Here is a 12,929-nt window from a genome sequence, read left to right as displayed (position 1 = left end):
ACCGCGATTTGTCATTCCCCTGTTCTGTCATCATTGCAGGCACCCTTCTCGTGCTAGCTGTTTCCATGCCATAATAACAATTTATCTCAAAGGGTTGGTGATGTCATTTTGGATGCTTAGGCAGGACGATCAGTCACTGACTGCCAAGAAGCCTGAAGTAGATAAACACAAACCTTGTAGAAAACCTGGCCGACCGCATATTTGACATCAATGTAAGCCCTTGACAGTGGCCACAGTGGTGGCGTTTTTCCCTAAAAATTGCTACATAACCTGTATGGTTTCGTTTAAGTAATGTTTTTTTATTAATGAATTTGGTTGAGCAATATTTTAGAAATTATTTTATTAATGTTGTATATTCAGTGCAGCTATAAAGTGTGGTACGTCTGAGCTTAAGAGCATAGAAGAATTGAAAAAAAAAATGCATTAAATCCACCTGGGTATGCAGTAGCACAGCATTTAAAAACATGAAAGTTAAAAGGGTAAAAAAAAAAAAAAAAAAAAAAGATATGAAAGCTCCTTACCTCAGAGACGTTGAAAGAGAAATCAGTGCAGGGGTCACTGAGACAAGAAATGGGGTCTTATGCACAATGTGCCTGAACACACAAGACTCCAAAGCAAAGGTAAGGGCAAAGCCTTACTGCTATTTTCAACCCATCATTATTCCTCATAAATCCAGAACTAGCTCAGACCACTGGCTCTGACAGCATGACTGATGAGCTCGCCATTGTGAATGTCAAGAGAAATGGTCTCTCGCACCTTATCTCGCCATTTCTCATTGTGTGCGAGACTTAGGGTTTATGGAGAAATACAGCCGGTCTGATGAGCATTACTCGGCGATAACCAAGGGCACACGCCGGTGTACCGTCAGGTGTTACAGGCAGCGCTGGCAGGAACATTCACTGCACCCGGCCCGGGTGTTTACATGCCACAGCAGCCTGTGAGATAATTATATTACGTTACGCTCTTTTCTGCACGCTACGTAGGGTTTCGGTTGCACATAATAGGTTGCCGCTGGGCACACATACTGATTATTTGCATATATTTTATGCAGATTCTAATGCTCAATGTTAATATTTTACTCATATATGAGAGATGGGATTGAAGCAATATATACCATCTGCTTGGTCATGCAATGTGTAAGATATGGAATTAACCTTTTTTTTGCTATTTTTTGTTTTATACATTTTAGCAAATTGTCAGTAGAATTGTATGTTTGTTGGCATGGCTAGATACCTGGATTCAGAATGCCTGGTGAGAGACCAGTGATAGGATTGGCTACAAAAATGCTAGTATAGTAATCTTTATTACCCTCCCCTCCTCATCACAGTGAAAGTGAAGTGATTGCCAAAGTGATATGAAGGGCCAAATAAAGTGGCCATATCAAAGCAAACAAGAACAACAATTGCGAGTTACTGTCGCTATTGGAATGTGGTTAATGTCTTTAATAGGTAAATTGTTTTTTCCCCCGCAGGTTTTAATCTGACTGTTAATAAGGAGTTGACAAAAAAAGGCAGCAAGGGGTAGGCGGATCAATTCAAAAATTGATAGTATTGACTATTTCGTTCTACCCCCAGCAGAGATACAGCCTGAGAAATAGTACCTTCACCATACCTGTAAATATTCAGGTAGCTTATATAGCACTGCAATGCTTCCACAACTGTCATGAATCATTATTATTATTCTATAATTGCATCTGAAAGTTTTAAAATGTCATTAATTGTTTTGCAGTTTCATGTTTGCATCAGTTTAACATTTTACTCATATATGATAGAATAAAGCACTATATAACACAAAGGTATGTAGTCAACGTAAAGATTTATCATTTATCAACTTTTTTGTATTTATCATAAGCAAACGGTCAGTAGAAATGGTTTAGTACAGTTCATTCGGTTCATTTTACTCAAATATTTGCCTATAATTTCCAGTACTGCATACTGCACCTATACCACGTGTGACCTCACCCTACTAGCTGTGGTCACATGTCAGTGCAGTGGAAACTGGACTCATCTGCACTCTTTAGCTTTCCCAGACCTTTTCCCTCAATGTGTTTTATGTTGTTCTCCTCAGGCCTCCCTAATTTCTAAAGGTTATTTGCTTCAGCATCCCATTTTATTTGTTTGTTTATTCATAAATAAATTAATTCCTATTTGTTATCTATTACTGAACTTGTATTTTACTTTGTTTTTCTTATTTGTATGTCCTTTATGCCCGTACAGCAGTGAAACTGCTGTTAAAGTGCCCTAGAAATAAAGTTAACTTGACTTGACTAGAAACGTTGCTAGAAATACAAGAGGAAAACATGTTAGGAATACATGTCCAAGTCCAAGATCCTCTGCCAGCTGCCAGCTGCGAGACTATTCTGTAATATTTTATGCCATATTTTTTGTGAATACGCACAGATCCACCATGTCAGATTTGATACTCTTCTGTATCTGACGTTTTTCAGTCTAGTTCCATCACTCATTTCCTCACTGGGCCTTAGTAACGTTCTTTTCCCTCCCAGCATGTCTCCATAGCACTGTCTGATCAAAAAAGACGACTTCCTGGGGGAGCTTAATTCTGCAGAGGCACATGGACATTTTATTTTTTTCCTCCGTACCACTTGCTGGAGAGGCTCGCGTTGGAAAACAGGGATAATGAGGGCTGAAGCACATTTTAAGGCAACCACTATTAGTCCACCAAATACATATTTATGAAAAGTTTATGAAGCATTTATGGCTCAGTTTCGTCAGACTGGTATGAGCAGCGACGTGACAGCTTTCCTCTGAGATTAGAGCCGGGTAGTCTGTCCGATGGCAGCCTGTGCGGATCGTTTTCCCCTCGGCAGCGTTTAATGGCCAGGCCCAGCCGCACCGCTGATAGGAATCGGGGAGAGAGCGTTTGTTTACGGAGCGCCGTCTGGGGAGAGGGAAGCAAGGCAACGTGCGGCGGTAAATGTCAAGGAGGATGAGGTCAGTCAGGCTGGCAGCGCTGCTGTCGTTGCGGCCGTCTCCACGACGCGTTGTCACCAACTCTGACGGCAGCTGTGTGCTGGAGGAATGCGCGCTCATGGGTACACTTCCTGAGCCCTGCTGTTTCACGGGATAATGAAATTTCGATGACATGTGGACACCCTTTTCATCTCCTCAGCCCCAGCTGCCTGTAAAAACAGGACGGCGAAGCGTCACACCATGCTATTTTAGTGGCAGGTGACGAACAAAGTTCACATGCAAAGTGCACAAAAAGTGAAGTTTCATGCAATAATTCATGAGGGAGTTTTCACTGTCAAGGACTCTCATTTAGTCTCACTCATAATAAAAACTGTATTTGTATGTTGTCATGCCCCATACCTCAATGAGTGAGTAGAATTTGTAGTCAAACATACAGCGGCGCAAATTTATAACGGTATAGCTCCACATAAAGTGCACTTTTTCAAATTACAGTACAGGCCAAAAGTTTGGACGCACCTTCTTATTCAATGAGTTTTCTTTATTTTCATGACCATTTACATTGGTAGATTCTCAATGAAGGCAGCAAAGTGTGCTTTGCACACTCTTGGCATTCTCTCGATGAGCTTCAAGAGGTCGTCACCTGAAATGCTTTTCCAACAGTCTTGAAGGAGTTCCCAGAGGTGTTTAGCACTTGTTAGACCCAAACCATCTCGATTGGGTTCAGGTCCGGTGACTGTGGAGGCAGCCACAGTGAAAGTGAAGTGATTGTGCACACGGTGCACACAGTGAAATTTGTCCTCTGCATTTAACCCATCACCCTGAGTGAGCAGTGGGCAGCCATGACAGGCACCCGGGGAGCAGTGTGTGGGGACGGTGCTTTGTTCAGTGGCACCTCAGTGGCACCTTGGCGGATTGGGATTCGAACCTTCTGATTATGGAGCCGCTTCCTTAACAGCTAGGCCACTACCAGGTGAGAAGGTGTGGCCAAACATTTGGCCTTTACTGTATATATTGAATGCTTTTTCTGAGGATTTTTGTTTTTTTCTGTGATTAAATGCTTCCACCAATGTTCTCTTCTTCTAATGTGACACTGTGACTGTAGAGAGGCAGAATGATGTTTAAAGAGCTGATAGTGTCACCCTCTGGGACATGTTCTCTGCCAATCAAAATATCAGTCCAGAACTATCTGAGATATGAAAGTGAATAAAAAATCTCTGGCAATACAGCACTGTTCTCAAACTGCAGAATTTGTAAATATTTACTGGATTCATTGCATTGTTTTGTATGTTTAGATTTTTTTTTTGCATGTAAATTTATTCTATGTGACCATTCATTACACTGGGTCATTCCTGAAAGGTTAATAAGAAATTGATTGCAACAGACGCCCTATGGAGAGAAGAGAACATGTGAACGCACTGTCAATTAAAGAAGAGACATCGGAACATTTGAGAATCAACACACTAAAGCTTAAAATTCTATATATAAGACACACAGCATTACAGTTCGTACAAGGCTAAACCAGAATTCGTATAAAATGACCAAAAGGCTGAGAATTGCTCTGATGTCAATTTGAAGACAAAAGAAAAAAAATTCTAATTTAGTCGTGAATTGTGCTGCCCCTGTCTCTTGTAACTGCCAAATTTACAGAGTTCAACTAATTGGAAGACACGGTGAATCGGTCTGAATGAATAGTGAACCGTTATCGCAGGGCTGCTGTTCTCCACCCATTAAAAAAGCTGCTGCGCCGTGGCCGGCACATGATTCTTTCATGAGCTGTCTGGAACCTGGCCTTTTCATAAGTGTACGCTCATCGAGCACATAATCAATACCTGCCATCCAGCAGTCATCCTCGCAAGTAGACCCCCCCCCCCTCTCCCCTCTCCCCTCCCCGCCCAGAGCTGGCCCCGCAATCCATCTCCATACGCAGCAATTTGAATTCGGGGTATGCAGTCAGAGGGCCTTCTTACCGGCAGACCAATAACAGGGATTGTTTAAGAGCGCTGAGTACTTACCGTATTTTCATAAGCGGCATTCCTACTAGCACCGGTCGCCATGGCTGGTGCTGAAATAATTAGAGGAGTGAAAATATTTGTGAATCGAATTGAGTGCACTTTCTGTGATCACCTCTCTGAGAGAGTGAACAAATGAATGAGTGAAGTGAATCAATCTCGATCAATCTTTGTTCGTAAAGCGCTCTTTACAATGGCTGTTGGCACAAAATTGGCCAACACTGATGAGCTACAGTGCTCAGAAAGGCCTAGTGAAGGGGCCAAAAGCAACAGTAACAAGATAAAACTTTTCCAACAAGAGGAACCTTATCTCCTCTGACTGATGCTGGTTATTTGGTGGTGCAAGGTTCATTTTGATTTAATAAATTCATACATTTGTAAAATACATTTTGATCATTGTAGGAGTGGCTGCCCAGGTTTATGTAACAGTGTTTTAAATTCTCAATAGAATTAACTAGCTAATAAAAAGTGGCAGATAGCATTCTCATCCTCAGGACCTAGTTTGGAGGTTCCTCAGAAATGCTTCCTTCTTTCCCTGGGTCCACTTTTTGGAACTTTTGAGCAGATCACCCAACATTCAGCCTGATGGGAGGAGGTGTTATCATGCCTTGTGATTTCAGCAATCTGGGAAGAAGAAATATGTATGATGATGTACTGTACTCAATCATGGGCTTTAATGCAAGTTAGGATAGAACAAAATGTCATCATATTGATGATAAATGATGAAACATGCTTTTTTATGCTTTCATGGTGACATCATATAAAATAAATCTCTTCACTCCTATCCAGCCTACCAGTATTCCTTCATTCGGACTCTGCCTGTTTGGGTTTGGGTAATGCTGTCATGTATTTATTGGCTAGTAGACACTGACAGAAAATTATGGACAATGGACATTGTTGAAACTGTCGGATAAAAAGATATTTCCACAGCTGGTTCACTATTGTCCTAATTTGTGGGGGACAGCCAAACGCTGTACAAATTATAGCAGGGATGGTCTATGCAGGGATTTTTGGAATAATCTTTAGGTCAGTTCATGAGCCAAATTAGGGGCCTGTTTAGTAGAGTTTTGCGGTAAAAAAACCTGCAAACCAGTCGGCCGTTTTTGGAGAAGACTGGACACCCTTGCTGTACAGCCCACCAATCACTCTGTATTTTACTCACACTTCCATCTTCACTTACTCACTGTTTAATTACCATTCCGCCCCAGGGCCGCTCTGTGGGGCTTGGTTACTGAAGAGCTCTCTTCTTGGTGCGTATTTAGCCGGCGGACAGTCCCTCTAAAGCCGACTGCCGTCCTGGACATCAGCGGTATTTCAGCCTTACCTCAGGGCTTCCGGAATCTGCTGATAATGTCAAGGACGGGCGCATATGCGAATGTGTATGATAAGACACCCACATGGGAGCAGTCAGATCTCCTAGGCAGACGAGGTTGGAGCACTTTGTCTTCTTCAACTTTGTCTACTTTGCCATCTCCTCAAACATGCACACACACACACACACACACCCACAGACATCCTCTCATGCATATTGGCAGTCGTGAAATCCTGCAGCGCTGCAAATCCTCCACTTTAAAACAAACCTCTGCGGGAGGCTCCAGGGTTCACGGCTTGAACCTCCTGTGGCGAATGCGTCGTGCATGTCGGCCCTGGATTGCTCTCTCGCCGCGGAGCGTACATTGTGCCGGTGTCCAGGGAACGACTCGCATTTAGCTCTTAAGCTGCAGCAATCAATATAAATTTTGCATGGTAATGATCATGCACTCTGAGCACAAGTCGCCGCTGCCTCGGCACCTTATGATCCGGGCTGCCGCAGATTGTCTCGACCCCTTCCCTCCCCCCCTGTAGATTCCGAATCGTCCTCCTCCGGAGCCCTCCACTGAGAATAGTCAACGGGAAAACAAGCGTGCAGGCGTAAACGGAAGCCGCGTGTGAAGTGTGAGAGTGGGACACGTGATGAGAGATCATCAGCGCTGATGTGAGGAGCTCGGCATCTGAGAGGACTCTCGCAGGAGACGGAGATGACGGCGGTGGCTCGGGGCTTCTCGGGCCCGGGTGCTGACAGGTTTATCATTTTCCTCCCTTTAGATCCTTCTGATGGCCGCACGTGCTGATGCTTGTTTCATTTCCAGATGAATTCACTGGCAAAGTGCTTGCTCCAGAGTGAGGAAATATCCGATTGAATTAGTAACACCATTTGCATTTATTCATTTGTTGCATCCACTCCCTAATTACAGGTAACCTCCCCTGTCAGAAACAAATGGAAGATTTAAAATAGTGAGACACTTTCGCTCGTCCACTTCCACAAGATCACCGTGAGCTTTTTGTTGCTCCTGCACATCACACGAAAGGCATTTAACCCATCACCACTTTGTGGAGCAGTGGGCAGCCATGAAAGGCACCTTGGTGGTTCAGGATTTGAACTTCCTTATCTGCAACAGCCACACAACATGTATCTACATTTTCATATCTACATTTACAGCATTTATGAGGCGCCCTTATTCAGATTGACTTACAATCAGTAGTCCCCTCTGGAGCAACTTAGGTTCAGGGACACAATGGTAGTAAGTGGGATTTGAACCTGGGTGTTCTGGTTCATAGGCGAGTGTCTTACCCACTAGGCTACAACCACCACCCATGTAGATAGATACATGTAGATAGATACATGCGCACAAACGTACGAAAAACATCTGTTCAGAGCAAAAGACATTTACTGTCCTGCTTTGTCCTGCTCTGCTTTGCCTGCATTAGTTGGGTTATTACGCGAGACGTCGGCATCTTTGCGTAGCCCGACCTCTGCAAGCGCGAGGCCGGCCTTGTTTGTGTCAAGAGGAATCGCACGAGAGCGAGCGAGAGCTCTAATGCAATTGACAACCCACTGTTCCTGACGCTAATAAAGATGGAACATGTACAGGAAATTAAACTCTCACTTTCCTATTGTAATGAGGCCGTATCCATCACCCGACTGTTTACCGCGCAATCGTGTCGAATGATCAGATTGGACTTCGGCCTGCCCACGCCCGCTGCTGTTTTTATTGCTCGCGGCATCAGTCTTTTAAATGAATTGGAAAGTGGATGCGATTTAAATCAAGCTTCTGTATGGTAATGGTGCAGCGTCTGCTCTCCTGGAGAGGGGGAGATTGGGAGAAGTGGTCTTAGGAAGCCGCGTTTTCAAATGTCTCACCACCAACACGGCGTCACATTTTCATTTTCCTCCAACCAGGGCTGAATGTTTGGAACTGGCCCCGAATTGATGCCCCAATTGGCCACAAGAGGGGAGTAGCTGCAAGGCTGAGGGCTCAGCCGAAGGGGTTACCGAAGGGCATGTAGGGTAACATGCACTCTGAAAAATAAATAAATAAATAAATAAATATACGAACCTCTGTTGATAGGATTTTCTTTATGATGATCGCTGGGCTTCGCTGTGTCTTCTCGGAGGTCTGACATGTCTTAATGCAGCTGGGGCTGTTGAGTGGGCTTTTTATGTGCAACACCGATTTTGATCAAAGGTTCACATTATCCAGATATGGCCAGACTGCTCTCAAGAGGGGGACAAGTGCTCGGCGGGCCCGCTCGCTAAAATGCCAGATTGGCTAATCAGAATTCTACCCAAATGGGAAGTTAGACAGGGTAATTGAAGGCAGATTTGAGCATGGCCGTCTGGATACCCTTTCTTGATCTCCATTATAATTGATGGGGAGATGTTAATTGTACTTTTATTCAACAGTGAGGCCCTTTAGAACCGAGTACGGGGTGAGATTTTTAGCTCATTTACCTGTGTTTTGTGTTGTGGTGTTATGGCAGAGGTGGGACCCATAAAGTGTGTCAAGGAACAGTAAAACACGGCGAAACCCAGACTACCGGATGATTTCAGCGGCCAATTAAACAAGTATCAGGCACTCGGATTGTTGGGTCCTTGGCGAATCCCCTCAGCAGCTGGCCTGATGAATCCCTGGCTGCTTTACGGAAAGCGAACTGGAGCTCGGGGAGAGCAGCTCCCGTTGAAGCGCAGCTCGGTCAATATGGATGAAGCCTTGGATTAATGAAACCTGATACGGAAGTTGTGTGTTGCAGGCCGAGCACACTCCACTGTGTGTAGTGCAGAGAATAATCCCAACGCGCTTAAACTGACTGGCAGCTCCAAATAATCAGTCAGCGGTTACGTAAGGATACGCTTTCCAAATGGAAAATATCTTTCACCCACCCACCCATCTATTTATCTATCAATAGAACAAAAAAACATGATTCTGTCAACAGAAGAAAAAAATAAAAGAAATAAATCTGAAGTAATTAGATATGTAATTGCAAATGACTGACACCTAATTGAGCCCTGACTCTGGGTCTGTACCAGCTGTGGGTTAGAGATAATGCACACATTGTACCGCTGGGGTGAAGCCAACCACCAGTGATGAATGGATTCTTTTTGTAATATGCTTTCTTGGAAAATAAAAACACATGCATGTTCGGGAAGTTGTGAGGCGAATGTAACCAATTGGACCAACATTCTTTTTTTTTTTTCTTTACTAAAAAACATGAGGAGATTAGTGTCTTCTCTGGACTTCGCAACCTCAGGTCAACGTGTCAATTGTCAATTTAGTTCCATAGGACACTGAAGCAGGAGTTCCACAGCGGCTAATCAATTCCTTGCGAGATTACTGCCCCAGACATCAGTAATAATGTAGACTACGGAGCAGGAGCTTGATTATTGGCCATCTGAGGCTGGGATGTATAGGGCTCTCTCTTTCTTGAAGATTCCTTATTCCGCTCTACACACTGCCGACCGCTTTGATATGCCTGGCTGGTTTGAGGGAGCGCACTCAGGAAGAGGAAAAAAAAAAAACCCACTGGGGAGACAGGTGTCTGGTTTCTATTCCCATAGCAAATATGTACAACTAGATGCAGATTGCATGTGGCGAACACAGCCGGAGCGAAATGATAGTGGTTTTGGAAATGCCAGAGTAAGCTTTTACAGATATATTTAAAGAAAAATGGATACAACAGGGAGGCATGATTGCTGTAAATGACAGAGCCCAACCTAGATATTTTTCTGGACTGGAAACTTGGACACAGTCTTGATTTTTGAAAGCGGCAGAGACGTCTGCAGTCCTGTATGGTGTCCCAGGCAATTTGTTGAAAATATTTGATCCCAAATTACTCGTTGGGTGTCTTAGACGCTTCAGGTAATGGAGTTCATTTTCCTTGCTATGTGGAAGGAGCTGAAGTGAGCTTTTGCTTATTATGGAGCTTCTTGTTTGTGTGAACTGAGGAGCCCGTCACTGAGAAAAAAAAATGGAAAAATACCAAAGCTAGTGTTAAATGAAAGGGTTCGTTCCAGATTTTTTCCAAGAGTGCTGAGGTTAACTTCGGGGTACGGCAGTGATGGTGATGGAGCTACAGATATTATCTGAAGTAATGAAAACGTAAAGAACTGATGCGGTCTAAATTCATTTTTATTGCTCAACATATAAAAGGGTTATTTGACCTATCACTTACAGGGAATTAACTGTCGGTGTGAAATATCATGAATGTCTTGGTGCGGTAGATGTTAAAGTAATCTTTTATTGTAAATGCAGCCTTGTGTGTAAAACATTTATACACAGAAATCCACACTAATCAGTAATTTCCAGGGGAAGCACTTGTTTCACCTTGCATTGAAGACTGTGGCGTAATGAGATTTACTGTGTGTTTGTCACATAAATGCCTGAATTTACAGCAGAATTACAATCTAACCATTGCATTAGGCACATCAAAGCAGGAGGCGTGGGAGGGAGTGGGTTGGTAAGGTGTCAACATTTTTTTTCTCAGATGAAACGTTGCACGAGTCGGTGTGTCTGGATCTGTCATTCAGAGCCAGGTTTAAAGGGCATGTTGATACTGCATTCGTACTTTTTGAAAAAAAAAAAAAAAACATAGAAAGCATCCTCTTTATTGTATTGCCGTAATTCTCTAAGCACATCCACCATGTTTGCATCACACTGTGAAATAGAAACCCATTCGTGGGGCCATTATACAGCCATTTAAAACAGGAAGGAGGCTCTTCTCTTCTTATCGCTGGTGCTGGCAGGTAGTAGCGCTCGCCACGCAATGCTGCACCCGAGCAAGTGCATGAATGCGGTAAACACTGAACACGCAGACACCATAAAAACCCACACCCTTTCGACACAGTTAAGACAGCGAGTCTTATCTTTTGGCATTGCTCGTCGGGAAACACACTCGCAGGCCTCCCTCGGACCCGCAGGTCAGCAGGGATTTAATTGGATGCTTAAAATATTCACGTGAGCACTGCGTAGATGAATGAACCTGCAAGCGTGGTGTAAAATTTACAGCAGGTCAGGTGTCACCGAATACTTGGGAATAATTTACGGCGCAATCCTAAATTGTAGCGCTAATTAATATGTGAAGCCCATTAAAGAAACATAATGGCATTTGCCAGTTAGGCGTTTTGGCCGTGTCACGATACGATGTGGTACAATGAGTTGTGTTCTTTTAATTCCAATGCAGTTAAGCATAACGGATGGTGTTCATATTTCAGATTTTGTCCTTTTCTTCCAACATTTGCTTCATATCCAGGCTCAAATCAAAACACCGCATCTTGTGCTTTTTCCCTGTTTCCATCGCTCATTTTAATGGATTATTTGATGATAATTAACCCTGAATCCTACAGAGACAGGCCACCGGCAGATTGATAGCCCAGTCTGCGCAGAACACCTGTTTCGGCGGAACTCTGTCAGTGCTCCTCCAGCATCGACGTGACCGCAACAAGCTGAAGACATTAATGTCAAAAACAAACACGTGCGTGTGGCAGAGCGGCTTCTGCGCCAGGGCCCTGGTGTGACATGGGACATCTTCACACTGCTATTGAGAAGTGTTGAAGGAGATTAATTTGATGAAAGACACGTGCCCAGTCCTCTTTTCCCAGAGTCTGAGTGGATGGTGTTGGTGGTGGAGGGAGTGTGGGGTGGCTGGGAGTGACTGCCGCTCATTCGCACCTCCATGGGAGCATAACAAGGAACCTGTCACTTACTTAGATCATGTTTTCTTGTGCTCATTGGTACATTTATTGACTTCTGCAAACAATGTAAAGTTGATCCTGAATTCAAGACAACACCCATTTTTCAAGATCTATTAGAACCTTGGTTCTCAAACTGTGGAACTCTTAGTGGTACTTAGACTCCCTGTTGTGGTAAATGAGGAGATGTGGTATTGTGGTACATTATAGCTCCTGCGTGTTTAAATTGGTTATTATTACTGTTCATTTCCTCAGTATAGTACAGTAAATGCAGTGTATGCTGCACATTAAAGATAGATATGATAGATACTAAGAGAATGTTCAGTATGTACTCTGTTAATTTCTTCTGTATTTGTGCATGTTATTTGAAAGCTTGAGGATGCAGACAGAACAGAGCGATACCACTGGAAATCATGAAGGGCAGTATAGCCAATAGCGACTAGCTGATATTTCATGAAAGTCATTAAGAAGAAACGGGAGAACTTACTTCATCTATATGTCAAGGATTGTTCATTGTTGTTTAATATCCTTTAATATCCTCACTTGGTTTGTGTATGATTGCGGTAGATGACATTCAATAAGTAACACCCTTAACAGGAATAAAATTCCCTCCTGTGTAGTTGCATATGCTTATGCCAAAGTAATGAATAACAGCAGCATATGAAAAGCCAAATCATTTTCTGAAGTGAAAATGAAGTGATTGTCTTTGTGATACACAGCAAAGCTATGGTGACCTAATGAAATGTGTCCTCAGCTTTTAACCGTCAGCCTTAGCGAGCAGTGGGCAGCCATGACAGGCGCCCGGGGAGCAGTGTGTGGGGACGCTGCTTTGCTCAGTGGCATCTCAGTGGCACCTTGGCATACCGGGATTCGAACCGGCAGCCTTTTGATAATGGGGCCATTTCCTTAACCGCTCGGCCACCATTTACAGTAGTTACAGGAGCAACTTAGGGTTAAGTGTCTTCTGTTCTGGTGTCTTCTGGC

The sequence above is a fragment of the Denticeps clupeoides genome, chromosome 1 (assembly GCF_900700375.1).
Source record: "Denticeps clupeoides chromosome 1, fDenClu1.1, whole genome shotgun sequence".
NCBI lineage: Eukaryota > Metazoa > Chordata > Actinopteri > Clupeiformes > Denticipitidae > Denticeps > Denticeps clupeoides.
This window is presented reverse-complemented; position numbering follows the sequence as displayed.